The sequence below is a fragment of the Anolis carolinensis genome, chromosome 3 (genome assembly GCF_035594765.1).
Source record: "Anolis carolinensis isolate JA03-04 chromosome 3, rAnoCar3.1.pri, whole genome shotgun sequence".
Lineage (NCBI taxonomy): Eukaryota > Metazoa > Chordata > Lepidosauria > Squamata > Dactyloidae > Anolis > Anolis carolinensis.
In genome coordinates, this window is record NC_085843.1 from 187,713,754 (window position 1) to 187,738,082 (window position 24,329).

The following is a 24,329-nucleotide window of genomic DNA, read 5'->3' on the forward strand; positions in this document are numbered from 1 at the left end:
TATCTCCCTAATCTTACTTTGCTCCTCTTGTTCTTTCCCATTTTCGTCTTTCAATCTCTTTATCCATGTTTTTTCTTTTTTCTTTTTCAAATAGTAAGCCATCCTCTTCATTGATTTTATATTCCAACTTTGGGAATAGCTTTTAACGTATAGATATTTATTTATTATATTCCTTTCCTCAAATGCTTCTAATTGGTTTTTTTTCTCCTTTAGCTCTCTCCAAATCTGTCTATCCTTAGTCCTTTTATGTTTGTCTTGCAGGGTTTCTATTTCTTTTATTCTCTTATCCTGTTCATTCCTCCATCTTCTTCTAAGATTTACCTCTAAACTTATACAGTGACCCCTTATCACTGCCTTACTTGCATCCCAAATTATATCTTTAGTTACTTGTCCATTGTCATTGGTCTCAAAATACTTATTTATTTCTTTCCTAATTGTTTCATATTCTTCCTCTCTACTGTTTAAAACTGTGTTATATCTCCAGGTTCTTTCTTTTCTTTCTATTTCTAATTTTACTTTTACTCTTAATGGTGCATGATCCGATAAATGTATTGGAAGTGTTTTTGCTTCTAGAATCACTGATTGGTTTGTATTTTCCCCCAGAATATAATCTATTTTGCTATATGTGTCATGTCTTCCCGAGTAATATGTCCATCTATTATTCTCTGGTTCCCCTTCTAATAAATCATTCATGTTGTATTCCCTTATATTTAACTTTCTATTACTATTTTGCCTTGTTGTTACCAATTCCAGGTTATAATCTCCTGCACAATACACTTCTCCTTGTGCAAACTTATCAATTTCCCCAAATAGCTTTTTTAAATACTTTTTTTGATTTTTGTTTGGGGCATATATACACACTAAAGTGATTCTAATTTTTTCAATTTTCCCTTTAATCATTACCCATCTCCCATCTGAATCCCTTTTTACCATTTCCACTTGGAAGTCTATTGTATTTTTAATTAAAATTGCCACACCCCGTGCTCTATTTGAACCTCTCGATTCATACACCTGTCCCCAAATCCTATCATTAAATAATGGAGTATGGTCCTTTCTCTTATGACATTCTTGTAAAAGCAGAATGCCAACTTTATAATCCTTTACCATTTTCATAACTTTTGCCCTTCTTTGTGGAGTTGATAAACCATTAACATTATGAGACATTATTACTACTTCACCCATAACCAGGTATTATTTGCATTTACCCTCCTGTAGTTTCTTTCCCCTGTCTGCTTGTCTTCCCATCCTCCCCCATGGCCCCCAGAGTCCAGACCTCTCCCTCCTCCCATCAGAGGGAGACCTGAAAGAGTTTTCCCTTTGTTCTCTTCCATTCCCAGACTCCCTCCCACCGGTGACTGCGTTGCCATCCACTGCTCTCCCCTCCTGCATCATCTTTTACCCCTTTAACCCCATTTGTCCAAATTTCATTATTCCACAAATGTTAGGCTGTTCATTCTTAAGTCTCTGTACTAGATCTCGTTTCAATTCTTCTATTCTCCTCTCTAATTTTCTGTTTTTTAAGATCTCTTAATTGTTTTTCTATAGATTTAATTTGTTCTAAATCCAGGTCCTTCAAATTCCTTAAAGTTCTCTTTTCTTCCCTGTCCTTTGGATCTCCCATTGCAAATAGACTCTGAAGTAAGTCTGCCTCTGTTGGTCCGCCTCTCTCTGCAGTCTCCAGCTCCCTCGATGCTTCTTGTCCAGTCGGCTTGTCCTTGGTCTTATCTGATTCCTCCTCCAGACCGTCTGTTTCTTTTCCGTCTGTATCCAGTTTTAACTGTTTAAGCATTTTCCTCCCACTTTCCAAGTCGGAAGCTTTATATAATTTATTGTCTTTATATACAATTAGGGTGGCTGGAAAAGCCCAGGTATAACGTTGTCCTTTCCTTTCCAAAGTTCCTGTAATTTCCCTCATTTCTGCTCTCTTTCCCAATGTCTCTGAAGATAAATCCAGGAGTGGCCATACTTTACTGCCAGCCAAGGTCAGGTTCTTCATTTTCCTCAATTTTCGATAAACAATGTCCCTTTCAGCCTCCCTTGTGAACCGTATCAAAATATCCTTGGGTTTCCTGCCTCCTCTGAAAGCCCAATGTATCCTCTCGATTCCTTGCAATGGGACCTGAGCATTTGTTGCAAGCCACTCAGCTATAACTCCCTTCAGATTCTCCTTTATCTGAAGACTCTCTCCTGCTGCTCTCAAACGCAGATTGGCTCTTCGGGATCTGTCCTCGAGGTCAGCAACTTTATCTAGAAGTTTTCTATTAATGTCTCTCAGAGTGATTAATTCACCTTTTTGTCTTCTGATCTCCGCTGCTGCCTCCTTAAACTTTTCTTGGCATTCTTCCACTTTATTCTCTATCAGCCCGAGTTTGCTATTAATTTGTGTGATTTGCTCTCTTGTCTGCTCATTTCCCTGTCTTAAAATCTCCATGTTTAATTTAAGATGTTCCAATGTAGTTATAATTTTGTTCAATTTTTCTTCCTCCCCTTCCTTCTCCTTTCTGTCCGCCATACTCACAGTTGTCCGAACTTCTGTTTGGATTCTGAGATTTATGGCTTCAGTCACCTTTGATTGTGACCTCCCAGCCTCCTCTCTTTTCTCCTTTGATCCGGACTCCAGTTAAGGAGAGATTTATGACCCTTTATGGGCTTTTTGAGGCTTTAATTGCCTTTATAGTTAGGAGAGCAATTAGGCACGTCTACTCTCGTTGACGCATGCGCAGCTCCCCCCAAATGACTGTGTTAATCAAATCACCTTTGGAAAACTACCTAGCCCATGGACATGTGTACTCAGTCTAACAAATCCTTTCATAATGGATCGGGAAAAGCAGTTTAATGTATGCATACATTCCAACTGCACCCTAGTCTCATTGCTTTAGTCTCTTCTGTATTCACAAACTAAAACTTTCCTCTATTGATAAACTCTCACACCACTGAGAAACTTCCTATAGTCATTGTGGGGTTTTTTTTGGCTTCCATTGATCAGATCAGGATTTATTCACTGCTAGGCATTAGTGCATGAGTTACCAGCAAACCTAGCCCAGCCCATTGAACAGTTGATTACTTCTAATCACCTTTTGTGTTCTGTGGACTATCTCTTTGTGCTCACCTGGACTAGACAGTAAGTCAATCATGAATTGATTTGCATTTGACATCAATACATGCCCATGCCCCTTATGGAGGTAGACCTTTAAACAGACCCATGTGTCATGATCCCCTATGCTTCAAAAAAGCAAATGACAGCTCCTTGAATGTCCCGCCACTAGGAGGACCAATAAAGGAAGCTGATACACAGGGCTCCTCACCAATAGGAGTCTGGGTCCTAGCTGGGACTACATTCAGCCAATGAGTGGCTGGTGTGGGTATTCTGAATAGATGTCAAAGTAAACAACTATACTCTGTATTTTCCAATGCTTTTTGTCAATACTTTGAGCACTAGCTCTGCTGATATTATCTTTAGCCATTGAGATTAAAAGATTTTTGTTCTTCCCTTCACACATGTCTATGTGTCATTTGACCTTCTGGCTGTGTGACATGCCATGGCTTAGCAGTAATTGAAATCACACAATACCAACAGCACATGGGGTTCCCTTAGCTCAATGTTGATGTCCTGAAAAATTTGGCAACAGTAAAAGTTTCCTGAACTAAATCTAGTAGCTGTTTTAGAAAAAGCACAGCTAACATTAAAAGCAATATAATATACAGTTTAAAACCTAAAAATATACAAACACTAAAATAGGATTAAGCATCAAACTATTAAAAATAAACAGTTTAAACCATTTAAAACCTACTAGCATACTAAAAAATGCTACAAAACATCCCCTGGCTCAGTCTTAAAAGCTTTCTTCTTTAAAAGGCACAGTTCTTGGAAACCAAGTAGTTTTGGCCTCAGTCAGGGCTTCTGTGGAAGGCCAGTAACTAATTCGAGCTAGTGAAGATTGTATTCCTGATGAAAAAACTGGCACAATTATGTAAGGGTTTTTTGCTCACACCATCACCTCCAAACTGAATTTTATGTAAGGAATCTTGTGCACAGCTAGGTGCAAGTGACAGCATTTTTTTGTTCATGCGTTTCGATGCCCTCATTCAGGGTCTGATGGTTTTACTTAATTTTGCACATATACAGAATGTCATGGTGGCAATAATTTACTTGGCCATATTATTATTATTATTATTATTATTATTATTATTATTATTATTATTTTTAGTAGTGATTGTAATATGTTCAATTTTACCCTGCCTTTTCTCAGAATTGAGAACTAAATGTTAAAATGAAATTAAGCCTATACATAGTTTAAGTCCCTCTCTTGACAATTGATGGGACACTCTAAGATTGCCATTATTAAGGCATGAAACAACCATTAATAGGAACAACATCTGTGATAACATATAATAGTTCCTTAATGGATAATCAGGTTCAGCATTGGGAGACTAGAAACTAGAGATTAGATATTTTAAAATGAATTACAGTGATAATCACTTCAAGTTGATTTTATTAGGGTATGTGTCTCACAGCCAGGTTATCATATACAGTTTTATCGTGAATATCCCTTGTGCTACCACATCTGTTTTTCATTTTTTAGAACGATGCCCCTTTCTTCCATGCAATTCAATTGCAGCTTTAATGACAGTTTAGTATAACTTAGCTAGACATTAAAATGGTTAATATTCAGGGAAGCATGATGTTGCTTTGCAGTTGTGACATTCAAGTTCTATAGGGCAGGATAAAGACAGAAGCCTCTTTTAGCATGAATAATAGCTTTCCTTCCATATTGTTGCCACATAGTACGGAAAGTAATTTTCCTGCTCTTATTTACAACTGGTTGGATATTATGAAATTAAGCTGTGCTATCTCATCAGCCCTCCATTATTAAGTGCAACATCATTTCTTTTGTAGACCAACTGTCTGATACTGCTGCTCATCTGCCATGTGTAATTTGTGGGGCAGAATTAATCAAAATTTTGGTTCATAATACTTTAAATTACAGTTTAATTACTCTATGTTTCCTGGCTATTAATAACTTAAGTCAGTCTGACTCCTGGCTTTTAATAAGGCTCTGCAGTGGCGACAATGTTCAGATACAGAGCATGGTGTATTATCTAGGAACACTACTGACATATTGCCCTGATGCAGAGTACAACTGCCCCAGCTCACTATTGTTTTGAGCTGATACAGGGCTAGGTCTTTAGTTTTCCTGACATCTTCCTCCCTAATCTTGTGGGGTGCTCTCATAACCTTATATGGGGATAATTAATCAATTGGTGCTCATTCTTAGGTATCTTTACAGCTTTGCACTTCATTTATTCACTCTTATAAATCACTTTGCTTAAGGTTACGCCAGGCCTTGGTTTTCCCCATAATAGAAGGCATAACTGCCTTCCCTGACTTGCTGCTCTTCAGAGCTGATTCAGCGTTAGATCTTCTGTTTTATCATCCCTATCAGACTTGTTAGATCCTGCCATAAGTTCTAAGTGGCTACCTTAATCAGATAGGTGCCTGATACTGGGTTTTCCCACAGTTCTGCATTATATTTATATGCTCTACTCATTGATTGCCTTCCTTAAGATTACACTAGTTCTCTCTTTTTTTTTTGTCCATCCCCTACTCCAAATTTATTTATTTGGTCTAGTTGAGAATATGTATAATTTACAGATCTGAAGCCAAGCACCTTGTTTCCAGTGTCCTTTTTCCCCTATTAATTTTTATTCTACAATAAGAAAACTTGCTGCTTTCATGACACATTCAACTTGAAGGGCTGAACTCATTAAGCACGGTGCTACACCCCAGTAGCTCATTGAATTCTATCTGATCTAAGAGTTTCATCTTCCAGCACCACCTCTTGTTTCATTTTAAATAGTTTTATCATAGAGTTTTCATGATAAAATACATTTAAAAGGAGTTTACCATGTCTCCTTCTGCATAGTATTGACTAGCGTTAGTTACAGTATCACTGCTGCTGTCTCGGAGAGATCCTCTGTCAGTGCCACCCAGTAGCTGTTTGGCACATTTAGTCTTGCTTCTCAGCAAAAGCCTGCCTGACATGGAGGACACTACCAGTAGAACTGCTAATATTAGTATAGTGTCTTATCTCAAAGGAGCATGCAATCCCACCAAAGTGGGGCCCCTCAGATACCTGCTCCAGACTTCCTGCTAAAATATGCTTTGCTCCAAAAAAGGAATTAAAAGTTATTGAAGCTTCTTACAAGATTCAAGTCTCTTCTAAAGCAAGGCATATGACCTTGCTTTGCAATGTGTATGTATGAGTGAGAAGGAAGGGGAGAGGGAAAGTGAGGCCTTTTACAGGATGCTGTCAACCCTAAATTGAATTTCAGATCGCTTCTGTTTAGAAAAAGATTAAAAACACATTTTACTAAAATCATTTAAGATAAATTGACAGATATATTATCTTCATTAAATCATCACAGTCACTGAAAAATGATGAATCATAAAATATCCTGTCTATAAGTATGGCAAAATAAGACACAAGAAGTTGTAGCCTTGATATAATGAACATAATTTATTTTGTTAAGAAAAAAGGTTGCTAAAGAAATAATACTAATATCAATAATTAGACCGTTTTTAAAGAAAAATGGAAACTATGGATTATATTATCATATGCATAATTCACTTTAGAAAAGATTCTTAAGCTTTGTTTTGAAAATGAGAACATAAGAAGACACTGTTGGATCTGAAGAATGGTGCATCTATGTGGAGTCTTCTTTACCACGTGGCCAACAAAATGCTATTGTACTGAATGGTATACTAGAAATACATGATAATTCCATTTATATGTCCATTGGAAGGCAAGAAGAGAAGAGAACTGTGTGATGGTTTCAATTTCATTTTATGCCTCTTTAAAACAGTGATTTCCAACCTTTTTTTGACCAGGGACCACTCTCCAACATTAGTACCAAAAGGGTTACCAATCAGTTTCTAGTCCACTTTAGATTTGGTTTGGTTATTTGGGGCGCTGATTCAGAAAATTGCATTGGATAGACCACATCAGCTCTAGTTTCTGAAACAGAACATATGCCATCCAGTAGTCGCCATCAGCTCGCCCACAGAAAACTATATTAATAATCCAGAACTAATGTGGTCTATCCAATGCATTTTTCTGAATCAGCATCCCAAATAACCCCAGGAACAGTCCTAAACACAAAGACACCAAGGTGCCCCCGCTCCCAGGTGCCACATGGAACAGCTCCACTCAGGGGGAGGGAGGGAGGAGAAGCAGCAGTCAGGAGGTTTGTCGCACCTTTTGTGGGTTGTCAACCTCTCCCTTCCTAATATCCCTGTTGCCTCATCATTATAGGAAGGTTTAGCAAGACCAGTCACTCTCGTTGCAACAGTGTAGTAACGGTGAGGCTGTGGGCCATATTTTAGTTCTTTGGGGCCACTGGTGGTCCATGGGTCACAGGTTGGGAACCACTGCTTTAAACATTAGTGATCTACTACAGCCTCAGACTATCATGATAGATAACATGAAATATGTCAAAAATTAGGGTAATTATGGGGATTGCTTCAGGTATAATGGAAGAAAATGTCAGGAGTAAATTCTGGAGAAGATTGCAGAGTCACTTTTCAACTAACTGAGATTGAGGAAAGATCTGCCAAGTACTGAAGAGTATCCAGTTTTAGAAGACTTGCATTCTTGGAGCTCAAAATTAGAATAGAACTCTAATTTGCCTTGTGCACTGATGAAGAAAAGGTGTTACTCCCTTCAAAATGTCCTCATAACTATGTGTAAGGGACATCCCGCTCCCCTGTCCCCCACAGGACACTTCCCCTGAATGGTGATAGTTCATGACAAAGGACACAAGCTCGATAAGAATAAACTCAGCTGTTCCATCATGTTCCCTAGCATAAATTAGGGTTGTCATTTATCCAAATGAGCCATTGTAGAAAGAGTGCTTCATGTCAGAGATCTGGTGGGATTAGAAGCCCTGGCAACATATACAGACACAATAGTTGGGTTGCATGGTCTCTAAATACTTTCAATGGCCTGTGGATTAGATGAATGTTTAATATGCTTCAGAAGATATTAACTTCCAGTCCTACTGTTAACAGTTCTGCTTCAAAAAGTTCAGCTTCTATGTACTGGAAAATATAGCGGATCGATATGTTTTCAATTTAAACCATGCTTTTAAAATTGCATTTGCTTTTGGAAAGTCATAGGGGTGTTTTCTTGTGACCTTTATAGTAAGAAGTAGTCTGAATAGTAGAGTTATGACTAGCAAAATATGTTCATTATGACGGCATTCAGAGCAAGGAGCAAAGCTTGCCTCATGCCGGCTGTGTTCCAGATTTCAGCCCATTTATTTTGTTCCACAGAATGCAATGGGAATTGAGAATCAATTCAGGGATGGAAACACTGCAGTCCCTCAGATGTTGGTGAACTCCACTTCCCATGATCCCCAGCCAACATGACCATACATTCCTACCAACCCACTTGTACTAAATTGTGATGGGATGGCAATAACTGACTAGGTTGTAGGTTGTATGTTTGTTTTGAGTATTTGCCAGATGTGGGCACACATACAGAAACACACTCTCTCAAGACGTCCAGCAGTGCACAGATATTTGTTAACTGTAAAGGTTTGAAGGCCGCCTTGTAATCTTATTCAGCTGGCTGTTTCCTAGCTCCCATGATTGACAACTGTCATTAAGACAGATTTCCAGTAACAGAAACGCAGTATCTGTCTTCAGCCAATGTTATAAAGCTCTCTTCAGACCTCTGTGTGAAAGTTTAACTTACACGTGCGGAAGCAGGGCTCATGTACACAATCAATTCTGTATCTCCAGTTTTAAGCCTCCATGTGGTTTTGAGTGTGTGCCTGAATAGGGCTGGAGGTATACAGCATCATCAGCTTGAATGTTTTACGGAGATCAAAAGCAAAAATGCTCAACTCCAAGATTCTTACAACATGAAATGATGACAATTGGAAGGAGGGCATCTAAGAGAAAGAAAACAAGAAACTAGCAACAGATGTATCATGAAATTTTGTTCTAATTGAAAATGTGGCAATCTCACTTTTGGATACATGTTCAGCTACAAAGTTTGTTGGGAGGCTTTGGCCAAATGGCTTTATCTCAGAGAATAAAGTAGAGTAAATGATTGAAACCTGAGGTACAGGGATTAAAGAAAAATATTGTTTCCCACTGTAGTATTGCCTGACGATACAATGGGAGTTCCTGGGAGTATCCCAGGTTTTCAGGCCTTAATCTGACTTTGCCCCACTTTAAGCAAAAGCAGGAAATACTCCAAGGTTGTAGGATACCCGAAAGTATCCAGTAGTTTGATAGCAGTCTAGATAGCTGAATTAGATCTGTTCCATTCAAATCCCTTGTCCAGATGGACACTGTCATTTTCACCATTTCCCTGCACTGATTAGTACAAGGGAAGGGGATGGCTTGTCCTCAAGATGCTATTCTGGTCACAGAGCCCAACGCTAGTGCCTGGCTGTTGCTTGTTAAGTCTGCTGTAATCAGAAAGGATCGCCTGTGCTATCAGCAAGAAGCAGGGAGATGATCAGTAAGCGAGAGAATACAGTGTTCCCTTATTACTTCACGGTTCACTTTTCGCGGATTCACGGTTTTTCAATAAACTCTAAAAGACTATTATAAATCATAAAGAAATACAATTTACAGCCTAAGGAAGGGAGGAAGGAGAAGCCAAAGGGAGAGAAAAGGAGCCCAAGCAGCAATGGGAGGAGAAGGAGGCGATTTATCAACACACGATTGGTTGATAAAGACTTAAAATAGTGTATAATTACTAAAATAATGTATAAATATTAAAATAAATATAATGTCCCTACTTCACGGATTTTCACTTATTGTGAGTGGTCCTGGAACCTAACCACCACAATAAGTGAGGGAGCACTGTAATGTAGAATAAACAGAGAACTGGCAATCAGGGCATTGTAACTGGAGGTTACAGAATTTAGCCTATGATAAATTCTGTAGACAAATTCCTTATTTTTCCATACGTTCTCTATCTTTGCAGCGTGTACCAGGAATACTATAAGGTAAACAAATAATATGCAAACCAAGTCCTGATAATAACATATAAACAGCCCAGAGCTAAAGTGATTGGGGCTTTATTCTATAGCACACACTAATCACTATTGGTGATACAAGTTCAGAGTTCCAAATCCTTATTACCATGGTCACACTGAAAGAGTTCAAGAGTCGAGGCAGCAACAGGAATTCAAATTCCAGAATCAACAAAGCCGGCAGGTCGAACATAGTGAAGTCCAAGCTTGAAAGCAAAAATCCAAATGCAGAAGCCAAGGTACAGTTTCAGAGTCAACAAATCCAAAGAGTCTAGCAATAGGATTCTTGATTTGAAAACCTTTTATTCTGTATTCTCAGGTGTTCTTGGGAAGAGCCTATTTCTCTGCTAATTGCACAGACCTGCTGTTAACAGCACGCTCACATCTGAATTGTAAAAGGGATGTACTGTCCTCTGCTTCCTCCTCCTGCTGGGAAGTGGTGGCTACTTCTGCAATAACTAAGGTAGGCTGGGAGGGCCGCTAGCAGCTACTCCAAATCCAACACTATCCTTTTACAGCCCCTTGTCCTCGCTGTCAAAGCAGCTCAGAACACCTGTATTCCTTCATGGTAGTTGGTTGGACTGATACCCCTAGAGATTCCAGCCCTGTCATTCTATTTTAATATATCACAGCTGATGCAGATGATTACATGAGCTCTCTTACCATCAATTTTTAGCAAAATTAAGTAGATAATGAAACAGAACTCTGGGATTTCCCCTCAAAGTGTCCCACTAAACATTTAAAACACTAGTTTCCAAAAGAATCACGACTTCAGTACTGGTGTTCTTTGCTCCTTCCAGAATGCTGATATTTGTCTGCCTGTCTTCCAAAGAGATTTGAAGGATTTTTCAGAGGCAACGCTGATGGAATCGTTCCAGGAGTTGAGTGTGACGCCTGTAGAGAGTCCATGTTTTGCAGGGTTGGGAGGGCAATAGCTGTATAGACAAGCACCTTGGTATCCCTACTGATGTCCCAATCCTCAAATACACTCTGCAACATTCAGAAAAATGCTGCATTCACAGAACTCAGGAGGTATTGTATTTCAGTGTTGATGTTGACTTTTATGGAGAGGTGGCTGCCAAGGGAGCGGAAATTGTCAACATTTTCTTACATTACAACATTAAGCTGTATTTCTGGCATTGCAGAGGGATTGGCTAGTGCCTGCTGGAAGACCACTTTAGTTTTCTCAATGTTCAATAAGAGGCCGAGCTTCTCATATGCTTCTGCAAGGGTGTTTAGAGTGGCTTGTAGGTCTTCTTCTGAATGTGCAGACTATGTTACCATCGGCATATTGGAGTTCTCTAACAGATGTTGTTGTGACCTTGGTTTTGGCTTTCCGACTGCTGAAGTTAAATAGCTTGCTATCTGTCTGATAGATGATTTCCACTCTGGTGGGAAGCTTCCCATCAACAAGATGAAGTATCATAGCAATGAAGATGAAAAATAAGGTTGGGGCAATAACACATCCCTGTTTGATACCTGATTTCACCATAAATGGGTTACTTTGCTGTCCAAGACGTTTGCCATCATGTCGTGGTGGAGGAGCCGCAGGATGTTCACAAATTAGTCATGGCACCGGATTTTTTGGAGGTTGGTCCAGAGAGCATTGCGATTCGCTGTGTGAAATGCCTTTGTAAGGTCAATGAATGCCATGTATAGTGGTTGATTTTGTTCCCTGTGTTTTCATAGTCAACTGAAGGCCACAAAAAAAAAAGAAGAAGAAGAAAAGGAAAACCGGCCTCTTTAGCAAGCCTTACAAATGTTTGATTTGTATACTCCATCTGGGGGTCATCAGTGAAGAATGTTTAAGGAGAACTGATGGCACCAAAGAAAAGGAGGAGGCACATCTGGCTGACTCAGGACCTCACACTAGAGCAGGCACTGGCAAACTTTGGCCCTCCAGGTTTGGGATTTCAACTCCCACAATTCCTAACAGCCTACTGGCTGTTTTTTTCCCCCGTGTCAGGAGCAACATGAGTCACTTCTGGAGTGAGAGAATTGGCTATCTGCAAGGACGTTGCCCAGGGGACGCCCGGATGTTTTTTTTGATGTTTTTACCATCCTTGTGGGAGGCTTCTCTCATGTCCCCGTATGGAGCTGGAGCTGATAGAGGGAGCTCATCCGCACTCTCCCCGGGTGGGATTCGAACCTGGCTGCCTTCAGGTCAGCAACCCAACCTTCAAGTCATGAGGTTTTAGTCCACTACGCCACCGAGGGCTCCTGTTAGAAATTGTGAGAGTTGAATCACCTGGAGGGCCGAAGTTTGCACATGCCTACACTAGAGTTTGGATCCACTTTAGGACGGGGCCTTTAAGCAGTTCAGGCAGACAGGTCGTGGGCCTCACCAAACTACAAACCCCAGAATTCTGCAGGAGGCAGAAACCGGATTTAAAGTGGATCCATGCTGTGGCGTGATGAGGCAGTTAGATCTGGATCTCTTCCTCTACTTCTCTACTCCTTCAGCCGGCTGTCAGGGTATCTATAGCGTCCTCCTTTCCTGCCTCTGGAAGCTCAGGGAAGGAAAAGCGAAACGGGAGGCAGGCAGGCAGGCTCGGTCTCCTCCTCCTCCTCCTCCTCTTTCTCTCCCGCGCGCAGCGAGGCTTCCAGAGGCATTTTAATGAGGAGGAGGCGCCGCCGCCGCCCATTGGCCCTCCAACTGGCGTCGCTCTGAAGTCAGTCACGCAGGGCTCTTCTTGTCGCCGGAGGCAAAACACAGCAGGGAAAACGTTGTTGTTGCAGCGTGGAAGCGGAGGCGGTTTTTTTTTTTTTTGTCCAGCGAAGAAGCCGGAGAGGGCTGCCACCATTACCGCTTCAGGTAAGAGAGAGGAAGGCCTTTCACTTGCGAACCAGGCCTTGTCGAGAGTGGAATCCGCTTATGAGGGAAAGGGAGGGAAAGGGGCTGCGCGCGCTCCCGTCTCGCGCTCCATCCCGTCTCGCGCTCCCTCTGTCCCTGGCGCGCGCCCTCTCCCAAGGCCGGTGGTCCGCAGCCTCGCGCCACCACAACAATGCCATTTCGCATCCACCCTGCTCACCTCAGCGTTTGTTTCCTCGCCGAGCAGCCGTAATCCTTGAGATAACTACAGATCATTACAATTGTCTTCTGACTGAGGAGCTTGTCTGTGACAGGAGTCCTCTTGACTGCACAGGAATCAGCTGATGGGAGTCCATTTTGGGGCCTTTGGTGGCTCGCCACCGGGAAAATAGGATGCGTGCGGCGGAGCGTGGACTGTAGTTGATGGAGAGCGTTTTGTCTAAAGCGTGTTTCTAGGGCGGGAAAGGGCAGCATCTCCAGCCAGGTCCCAGGGACAGACAGGGTTTGCTCTGTGGTGTGTCGCCGCTGTCCCTGCGGAGAATAACATTTCCAGGGCCCCATCCGCTGGGAAAGAAAGACCGCTCTGGTAAGCCCTCTTGTGAGTGGAAAGTGGCCTACCGGTAGTTCTTTAGCCAGTCATAGTTTCACCAGGTCCAGGCCATCAGCAAAATAAGAGGGGGGGGGGGAATTGAATGATAGATCACTAGGGGCCCTTCCACACAGCCCTATATCCCAAAATATCAAGGCAGAAAATCCCACATTATCTGACTGTGGATTCAGATAACCCAGTTCAAAGCAGATATTTTCAGATTTTCAGCCTTGATATTAAGGGATATAGGGCTGTGGGGAAAGGCCCTAGGCAAGACACTGCCTTTGTAAAACTGTGTGCCTCACTTGGTGTTTGACCAATGAAAGGTCACTGTGAGCCCTTCCACACATCCATATAACCCAGAATATCAAGGCAGATAATCCACAATATCTGCTTTGAACTGGGTTATTTTAGCCCACACTGCCATATAATCCAGTTCAATGTGGATTGCATACAGCTGTGTGTACAGCTCGGCAAGAGACTGCCTTTGTAAAACTGTGTCTGCCTCCATAGGTGTTGACTGATCAAAGGTCACTGGAACATTCCCAGGGATTGCTCATATCTGGGGTTTATTAATTTGCACACAAAATGTCAGTAGGACTGTTTTCTAGCAGCATTTTCTCCTGATGTTCCTGATGACTGCAGTGGCGCAATGGGTTAAACTCTTGTTCTTGGCAGGACTGCTGACCAAAAGGTTGACAGTTTGAATCCAGGGGGTGAGGTAGCTCCCATTTGTCAGCTCTAGTTTCCCGTGTGGAGACATGAGAGAAGCATCCCACAGGATGGTGAAACATCCAGGTATCCCCTGGGCAATATCCTTGCAGACTGTCAATTCTCCCACACCAGGAGCGACTTGCAGTTTCTCAGGTCACTCCTGACAAAAAAAATTGCACACAAAACGTAAATAGGGCTGTTTTCTAGTAGCATTTTCTCCTGAGATTTCACACACATCTGTGGCTTTGACAAAATAAAATATAAATACTTGACTGTTTTTTAAAATTATTGGTTAACTTTATTATATACACAGTCCAAAAAAATCTCTCTCCACACACACACACACACACACACCGGAAGTGTTTGTAGACCTCTCCAGTTCCTCCGGTGTCATTCTGTGGTGTGCTTCTTGCCCAAGTATAGTCACAATAGAGGGTCAGTTTCTGGTATCTTGGAATGTATCCCCTGCCAATATGATGGTGGGAGCAAGGGTTGTGCTGTGTATTTAATCTTCTTGAATGAGAGAAAACAAAATATCTAGCTCTCATGAATTCATTGTTAACTCCTGCTCAGCAGAAAATAAAACCAGTTCTTTTCTGTGTGGCACTGGAACTTGCTGTTGTGCTCCTCTACACAAGATGGTTTCCGTCTTATTTAATGAAGGAAAGTTGCTGTAGGTCTATTTTATGTATCCTGTTTCAGCTGAAGAGTGTAGCTTTCCCAGGAAACCTTATGCGTGGTTTTAGAAATGTTAACGGCTTGACCAAATCATATAATTGACAAATATGGTTTTGTCTTCTTTTGTGTTGTGGGTGATGTACGCTTTACCCTTTTGGAGTCTAGGTTATTCAGTTACATTTCTGTTTCCTGCGTTTATTCTGTTCATAGAGATAATTGCCTAACTAGGAAATTCCTTGACTCTGCCTTTTTCCACTCTTATTCCAATAATAATGTGATACAGACCTAAGGGCTCTTTTTGACACTCAATTGATTTCATTCATTAAGTCCCACTATGTGCCTCTTTCAGAATTATTTGGAGGTTTTAAATGCTGTGTTATCAGAAAGATGTTGAAAATTGCTGTTTACTGATAGATCTATAGGAAAAGTATGTAAAATGTTGTTACTTAGTAGAAACAGCCAATCCAACTGAGAATTTTTGGTTAATCCCAAAACTTCTGCCTTATTTTCATGATTTGCCAGTAAAGCTATCATAATGTATAAAATGACTGATTTTTCTGTAATTTTCTTATGGCATCACCTAAAATTCTAAAATAATCTACCAAACAAAGACCTTATAGTACTGTATTTCTGGTATGTGCTGTAAGGATGGAGATAGTAAAAGCATGGTAAAAATTAGAGAGTTTATCAATACACAATTGAATATATGGGCCATAGTTTTATCTACAATTACCATACAAAGTAAGATGAGAGAGAGGAGACATAAAAGAGAATTTGTTTGAGGCTATGTGGAAACCATTTGTTAGTTATATGTACTAGAGTAATAGCAAATGTAAACCACCCTGAGATCAAGTGAGATTTTGGTTAAATGACATGGGTAAGATATGCCTATTAAGAAAATTAGACAGTAGAGTAGATAATTTGCCAGTTAGTGACAGGTTAGTAGTCAGTGAATGTCTGTGACTTAAGGAGGGAGAGTTTCTGGCGGGGGTGGGGAGACCTAAAAGTGCTAAGGGTTAAATTTCGACACTTGCTAATTTCTGGTATGTAGTTTCTTGGGTTTGCTCTTGGGCACCTCAAAATGAGACTTCCACACTACCTAAAACATGGAATAAGGTATGCAGATATCCCTTTCTAAATATGGAATGTATGCAACTTTGACTTATGGGGCATTTGAAGGCAGGCATTAAACATATAGCCAGAACAATATTTATGGTGAAATATATGTATTGTTTTTATTTGCGTATTCATATTCTGGGGAAAAGAAAATCTGTTCTTGTCATAAGAACACATGCATGGAATCTGTTTAGAGAATTTGTGTTGAAAGCAAAGCCAACAAGAGTTAGGTATTTCAATAATTATTTATTTCATAGAATTAAGAAGTGAAATTTCTCTTCCTGCAGTTTGAACTCATTGCTTCATGCCCTATTCTCTAGTGCAGTAGAAAACAGGCTAGCCCCCTCCTCAATATAACATTCTTTTAATATTTAAACAGGCTATCATGTCCCCTCTCAACCTTCTCTTCTGCAGGCTAACCATATCCACTTACCTAAACTGCTTCTCATAGGGCTTGGTTTCCAAACCTTTGATCATTTTGGTACCCTTCTCTGGACACCTTCCAGCTTGTCAATATCCTTCTTGAATTGTGGTGCCCAGATCTGGACACAGAATTCCAGATGGGATCTGACCAAAGCACAGTGCAGTGGGACTGTGACTTTCCTCAATCTTGACACTACAATTGAAGCACCCAATGATTGCATTGGCTGCTGCTCCACACTTTTATGCTTAGCTTAAGCATACCATCATTCTGCTATCACCTAATAAAATTCTTAGATCCCTTTCACACATATTGCTATCACTCCAAGTCTCAGTCACACCATATCTCTAAATTTTTATTTTTGCCTAAGTAATGTATTTCAAACTTATCCTTGTAAACATTGATGTTGTTTGTTTTGTTCAGCCCCCCCCCCCCCCCCCCCAATATGTTAAGATCATTTTGGATTCTGATCCTGTCCTCTGGGGGTATTAGCTATCCTTCCTAATTTGCAAATTTGGAAAGCCTATCCTCTAGTCTGTCATGAAGTTGGACTATAGCTCTCCAAGTCATTGATAAAGCTGTTGAACAGCAGTGGGCCTAGGAGAGAACCCTGTGGCTCCCCACTGGTCAGTTGTCTTCAGGATGAAGAGGAGCCATTGTTGAGCACCCTTAAGATTTGGTCAGTCAGCCAATTCCCAATCCACCTAACAGTAGCATCGTCTTGCTCACATTTTGCTACGTGAGGAGAGGTGGGAAAGAAATATAAATAATCTTATTATTTTTTGCAAGAATATCATGGCATATCTCCGCTGTCCATTGTCGGTTTCAAACCAACACAGAAGAAAGTGGTTTCTGTATGCTGCCTTGAACTGGTTCCAGGATCTGTAGCATGCAGGTTTTTTAAAATTTCCCCCACCAGAATGTGCATGTGAGCATCAAATTTGGGTGCCTGCACACCAATTTGCATTCTTCAGAGCCAATTTCAACATGCAATGTAGCTTACACTGGAGTGTGCTGATGGATATTAAGGACTCTATTTTCAGACTATTTTCAGACTTTATTAATAGTTGTGTTTCATGTTATAGAATCATAGAATCATAGAGTTGGAAGAGACCTCACGGGCCATCCAGTCCAACCCCCTGCTAAGAAGCAGGAAATCGCATTCAAAGCACCCCCGACAGATGGCCATCCAGCCTCTGCTTAAAAGCCTCCAAAGAAGGAGCCTCCACCACAGCCCGGGGGAGAGAGTTCCACTGTCGAACAGCTCTCACAGTGAGGAAGTTCTTCCTGATGTTCAGGTGGAATCTCCTTTCCTGTAGTTTGAAGGCATTGTTCCGTGTCCTAGTCTGCAGGGCAGCAGAAAACAAGCTTGCTCCCTCCTCCCTATGACTTCCCCTCACATATTTGTACATGACTATCATGTCTCCTCTCAGTCTTCTCTTCTGCAGGCTAAACATGCCCAGCTCTTTAAGCCGCTCCTCATAGGGCTTGTCCTCCAGACCCTTAATCATATTAGTCGCCCTCCTCTGGACGCTTTCCAGCTTGTCAACATCTCCCTTCAATTGCGGTGCCCAAAATTGGACACAGTATTCCAGGTGTGGTCTGACCAAGGCAGAATAGAGGGGGAGCATGACTTCCCTGGATCTAGACGCTATACCCCTATTGATGCAGGCCAGAATCCCGTTGGCTTTTTAAGCTGCCGCATCACATTGTTGGCTCATGTTTAACTTGTTGTCCACGAGGACTCCAAGGTCTTTTTTGCACACACTGCTGTCAAGCCAGGCGTCCCCCATTCTGTATCTTTGATTTCCATTTTTTCTGCCGAAGTGAAGTATCTTGCATTTGTCCCTGTTGAACTTCATTTTGTTAGTTTCGGCCCATCTCTCTAGTCTGTCAAGATTGTTTTGAATTCTGCTCCTGTCTTCTGGAGTGTTGGCTATCCCTCCCAGTTTGGTGTCGTCTGCAAACTTGATGATCGTGCCTTCTAACCCTTCGTCTAAGTCATTAATAAAGATGTTGAACAGAACCAGGCCCAGGACGGAGCCCTGCAGCACTCCACTTGTCACTTCTTTCCATGATGAAGACAACGCGTTGGTGAGCACCCTTTGGGTTCGTTCGCTTAGCCAATTACAGATCCACCTAACCGTAGTTTTGTCTAGCCCACATTTTACTAGTTTGTTTGAAAGAACTGACCAGAAAAACTGTGTTTTAAGGACTAGTAACATTTGGCTATCAAAAGAAAATATTTTCAAACCAAAATATTAACCATCAGAGTGCAGCAAGTACTGAGCCACAATCATCAAATGTGTACAAATTTTTAAGTACAACTCCAGCAAATATACATACATACAGGGTGTCCATAAAGTCTCTTTACCATTTAAAGTCTCTTTACCATTGGTAAAGAGACTTTATGGACACCCTGTATGAATGTATGTATGTATGTATGTATATTTGCTGGAGTTGTACTTAAAAAATGTACCTGTTCCGACTTACAAACAAGGTCAATTTAAGAATAAATCTACAGAACCTATCCTGTTCATATCTTGAGGACTGCCTGTACCTTTCCTCACCATCTAGTTTTTAATCATACACAAATGAAATCAAGCAACTGCCAAAGGATTTCCATGGGTACAATCCCTCCCTACTCAGGAACATGCAGACTCCTATTCTAACCTGGCTCCAGATAACTCAAAACACCCTAGAACCTCTCATCAGAACAACCACAATGCAGCTTGGTTCATACAATATTCATTAAATTTTTAAATGGTAAAGAGACTTTATCCACGCCTTGTATATAAACTTTGAACAGCAAAGGGAAGGGTTAACTGTCTGTGCCCTGTTCAGAAGATTTCATCGCACTTTCTGTCCCAGTGGTAATAGGATTTTGAAAATTTGAGCTTGTTGTGGAAATAGGGATTGAGGATTCCTTCCTGAGTAAATTCTGTGATTCTATGAATTTCCCTTCTGAGGGATAAATTTCTCTCACTTCCTTTTGTCTCAGCCCCGTTCTTAACCATGAGTCGTTGTCAGTCGGATGTTTGTAACTCGAGAACTGCCTGTTTTTCTGATCTCTTGAATTGTTCAGTAGCTTCTGATAATATCACCACAGTTTCCTTCTGATTGGATGTTTGGGCATGTTATCAGAATGATTCCAGTTTTTCCCCCCCAGAAGACAGTGCTTAGGTGGTTATATAATTCAAGTGCATTGTTTTTCATGTATGTGTCCTATAACATTCCATCTTACCATTTTTTGCAGTTTAATAGCTGTGAGAAGTCAGAGGTTTGGGTTATGACTTTATCACTTTCCAGATTACAATCAACCCTACCCTTGTTTTCTCAATTCCCGTAGCAGCTAAGATTTTTGGAACAGACATCTTGAAATAATTTTGAAATGGATAATGGTAAACAAGCAGAAGCGTAATCCAGATAAAATAAAGGTGTGGAGACTAATTATTCTGGGTGGAAGAGTACATCTTGTCTTGGACAGTATTGTTCTCCTCTAATGCTCCAGAATTTGACATTGTTGTTGTTGTTGTTGTTGTTTGAAGAAGCTCAGTTGATGTCTTTAGCTCGGATTGATTTTATCAGCTTATGATTGCTTTTTGGCAGCTTATGGTAGAACTATATGTGTGGACCCTGCCACACTTATATCGTTCTACCATAATATACTACTATTATATACTCTTGTGGATTTGCTTCTAAATACTGAAGGTGGCTAGAATGTGGCTGTTTGGCTCAGAATCAGGACTTTAAATAATATGACATCAAAAAGCAAATAAAATTGTTGTGCAAGTCCTAAACAATGTGGGTGTAGGTTGCTTGCACCATTGCTTGAACTCATATGAATTAGACCAAGGTTTTAGATCTTCCTTAGAGATCCTAGTTGCAAGGTTGCCTACATGGTTGATTAGCATGAGTGATAAGGCCTTTTCATAATAGCTTCTCAGTTGTGGATTTGTTTTCCTGCAGAAAATATATGGTATCTATTCTGGATATTTTCTAGAATTCGCTAAACACACATTTCTTCGCAGGAAATGAAAAAAACCCTGCAAAACAATTTGAGGCCAGGTTCTGTAATCAACTTTCTGGTCTAACACCTGTTCCAGGCATGGCAATCTGATCACCCATGCAGCAAATCCAGTTTTTCCCAAACTGTTTCCAAGCTGAATTATAGTGTCAGTGTAGAAGTGTTCCCGATTCTCAATATCCATGTTTGAAAATGTGTTTCAGGGATGGGATAAGGATTTCTTTGGTGTCTTCCATTGTGAGCCAGTCAAGGCAGTGTTGAAGATAGTGCTGGAATCTCGTTAGCCTACTGGACATGTGGACATAAGTATTTTTGTTTTGGTGAGCTGTAGCAATATGTAGCAAAATCTCTGTTCCAACTTCTATTATAGGTCTAGTGGGTGCAGTTTAAGCCCTTGTTTGTCCAGTGATAAAACATATTGTTCAGTTTGTACAGCTAGAGAATGTGGATATCATATTTTGAGGGGTGTGGCCTACTGTGAGTGTGCTGCCAGAACCAATAATGTTCTTGGCTTATACAAATAACGGGGAATGCTGGCTGAGAAGTAAGGAATAGTTGTGAACACGTCTGCAAAAATTATGCTTGAAAGAACCAGAACCCCATAATAATGGATCAATTCCATCCAAGATCCCAGCATTCTGTTCTTGGACAAAGTGCTAGGGCAGACCTGCACAACTTGGTAGTGATAGTGAGTCAAGATTAAAATAAGCTAAACTTCTTTGGGCCACTCCTCCCCCACCTCCTTCCACACTCAGTCTTGATTGGCTACAATTCCTCATGTGACCACCAATTTGCCCCACTCCTCTCTCTCTTCCCCTTCCCAATATTAAAATAGGCAAAACTTATTCAAGCCACTCCTATCCCCACCTCCATGCTCACTGTTGATTGACTGCAACTCTTCATATGACTACCTCCACCTTTCTCTCTTCCCCCTCCCACCTTTTTGTGATGACTCATGGGCCTTGTAGTCCTGTTCCTAGTACTATTGTGGCAGACGAAGAGGAAAACATGGGATTTTCGCCGGTTCAGCAAGAGCCAGAGCCTCTTCACCTGCAGGATGTTGATGTTTGCCCACAAGAATTCAGCCAAACAGGCCTTGGGCAGAACTCCCCCCCGTTTTCCAGGAGGGAAAATTACTCTAAAGATAGAGGAGCCAGGGAGGCTAATCGCAGAAGCCTGAGAATCGCTGCCAAACAAATGGCTGATTAGGTCTGCTTCCCTTGGGAAATTCTAAGGAGTCATGCATCTGGACAGAGTTGGGTTTCGCTTCTCGTTCTCTAGGGAAAGAGTTCTGTTGGCGGGAAAACGAGACCCGATATAGGTGCTTGGCGCGAGGGATACTTTGCGGAGTCAATTGATCAGCTTGAGGAGAGAGATCGTGTGTGGACTTCGTAATCCCAGTTCCTTGCTTCCCGGATCAAGTTTCAAGCCTTGCCTTGTCTCACGTATTTACCACGGACTATGTTTCATGCTTCATGTTCATCTTGCCTCCAGTCAAGGATCTAGTCGAGAATCAAGTTTATTCCAGCCTTGTTGTCAAGTTTCATCGGACTTTAAAGACTCTGTTATTTCCCCACACTATTGCTTGGCAAAGTGTGTGTTTCGGTCAAGTGGATTAAAACTTTGAACTCTAATATCTTATATTGGACAATACATTTCTGGACTATATTTGACCTTATCTGAAAGGTCTGATTCTGAACTATATTCTTCACTTGTTTTTATTGACTTTATATATTTCTTTAATAAAGATATTAGATAGATTCTGGCCTCTGTGTAAGGTTATTGGTGCTCTGCAGCCTGGGTCCTGACACTTTTACAGAATAAGAAGGCATGTCCTGAATCTTTGTCCTCTACTCCTCTATTGCAGCGAGTCTTGTGGGAAGCAGAGTGTATGCAGGGGGGCTGGTGAGAGTAGTAGTCTCTTTGGGCCACCCTAAATCCTTTTAGGACTTTCATGAGGTCCATGGTCCGTAAGTTGTGCAGGTCTGTGCTACAGCACATTGTGACCTTTGTTACTGCATTTCTGAATGAAACCAGTTGCCTATATCAATTTCGGTCTCTTTCGGGCCTGGTTGTGAGACAGAAACTACTATGTTGGTAACTTCATGGAGGTTTTATGTCTTTGTTAATTCTCTAAATGGTTTTCACACCACCAACTTGATGTTGTCTGCAACTGGATTTGAAAGAACTCATTTAATGTTGCTGTGGTCCTGTGGAAGAGTTGATTCAGAAGGTGGTGCTTGCAGACCCCTCTTCAGTGGTGTGACCACTGGCTGATGGTAGCTTTATGCCTCCAATTTGTATCTAAGTTATTTAACATATGCATGACACTAGTGGGAGAAATCATTAAGTCAGTGCACTATTGCTGGTACCAGTTTCTGCTTTTTATCTAAATACAAGGAAACTATTATAGTTCTAAATTAGTACCTGATTTTGGCATGAGTGTGAACAAATCAAAGCTTTATGCTAACAAAAAAGAGTGTTCCTAATCAGTGAAATGGCACATCAAAGAATAGGAATTCAACCTTTGTGGGTGAGGATAATTGAAGAGTCAAGCGGCTGCTTTAATTATAATTGTATCTGTTCATGAAGATGTCTGAGTAGATCAGAATTACAGATAAAATTATAGAATAGTAGGGATGGAAGGGACCATAAGGATTATCTAGTTCAGTACCATGTCAGTGTAAGAATATACAGCTAAACCGACCATGACAGATAAGTATATAGCCTCTGCTTAAGAACCTGCAATAAAGGAGTATCTGCCACATCCCACATTCCAAGAAAGTCTGCACCCATTTCCTTCAACTGTTAGTTTCCAGATTCAAAGCATTTCTTAATTGCAGCCTGTTTGGACTATTTTAATTTGAAAAGTGACTGTAAAGTTAAATTAGTTGAGGATGTTGTGGACGATTGAGGATGTTATAGGATGATTTATGTAGAATATTCAATTTCCTTGTTAGAACAGCCAGTCTAATACTAGAATCATAGAAGAATCATAGAACCATTGGGTTAGAAAAGACCACAAGGGCCATCCAGTCCGCTGCCCTGGCATGAAGGAACACACAATCAAAGCACCTTCAACAGATGGCCATCCAGTTTCTGTGTAAAAACCTCCGGAGAAGAAGATTCCACCACTCTCCAAGATAGCATATTCACTACCAAATAGCTCTTACCATTAGGAAGTTCAGATGGAATATCTTTTTCTGCAGTTTGAACCCATTGCTTCTTGTCCTAATCTCTAGATCAGCAGGTTAGCCCCTCCTAAATATATCCTTTCAGATATTTAAACATGGGAATCATACCTTTCCTCAATGTTCTTTTCTCTGTGCTGCATTTCCCCTACTGCATCATCTGTTCCTTCATCCTCAAGCTGAGCAATGTTAGCCTTTTGGGATAAGGCTTTATGTAGAGACCCTGGTATTTCTGTGTTCTTCCTTTTACTACAGACATAACAAAAAAGAGCCAATTTTATTGTTTTTAACTTCTCGACCAACCCTGAACTGATTCTGATATTTGGCTTTTTTTACATTCTCCTTACTTTTTGACATTCTCCCTACATTGCTGGCCCTCGTGGCAGAATGTAAGCCGCTCTGAGTCCCCTCGGGGAGAAGGGCGGGGTATAAATGCATGTAATAAATAAATAAATAAATAAATACTTGCGGTGGCTATCCATTTGAATTTCTCTTTGTTTTGTTTTTTCCTTTTTCCATTTCTTGTACATGTCCTTTTGTACATGTCCCTCAGTTGAATATTCGTTAGACATTAATCTTGGTTTCTTTTTTCTTCCTCATTGAAACTGCAATTTTTAGTATTTCTTACCATGGAGTGACACCCAGTATTTCCTTACATTTATTGAAATCAGTTTTCTTGAAGCCTCGACTGAATGTCTTAAATGCTTCCTTTTTCCCTGTATTGCAAA

The 24,329-nt window shown here is 40.9% G+C and overlaps 1 protein-coding gene across 44 annotated transcripts in view; it reads left to right on the forward strand.

The window, feature by feature from the left end:
* The first annotated feature begins 12,471 nt into the window (after positions 1–12,471).
* sorbs1 (sorbin and SH3 domain containing 1) overlaps positions 12,472–24,329 on the forward strand; it is a 160,115-nt gene continuing 148,257 nt past the window's right edge. For 7 of the 44 annotated variants that reach the window (XM_062975914.1, XM_062975919.1, XM_062975910.1 and 4 more), the window contains exon 1: positions 12,475–12,868. The gene's annotated coding sequence lies outside the window, so the exon portion shown is untranslated. Of the gene's footprint in view, positions 12,869–13,000; positions 13,452–24,329 lie in introns of those variants that run through there. The other 37 variants (XM_062975908.1, XM_062975915.1, XM_062975925.1 and 34 more) reach the window with 18 other exon arrangements.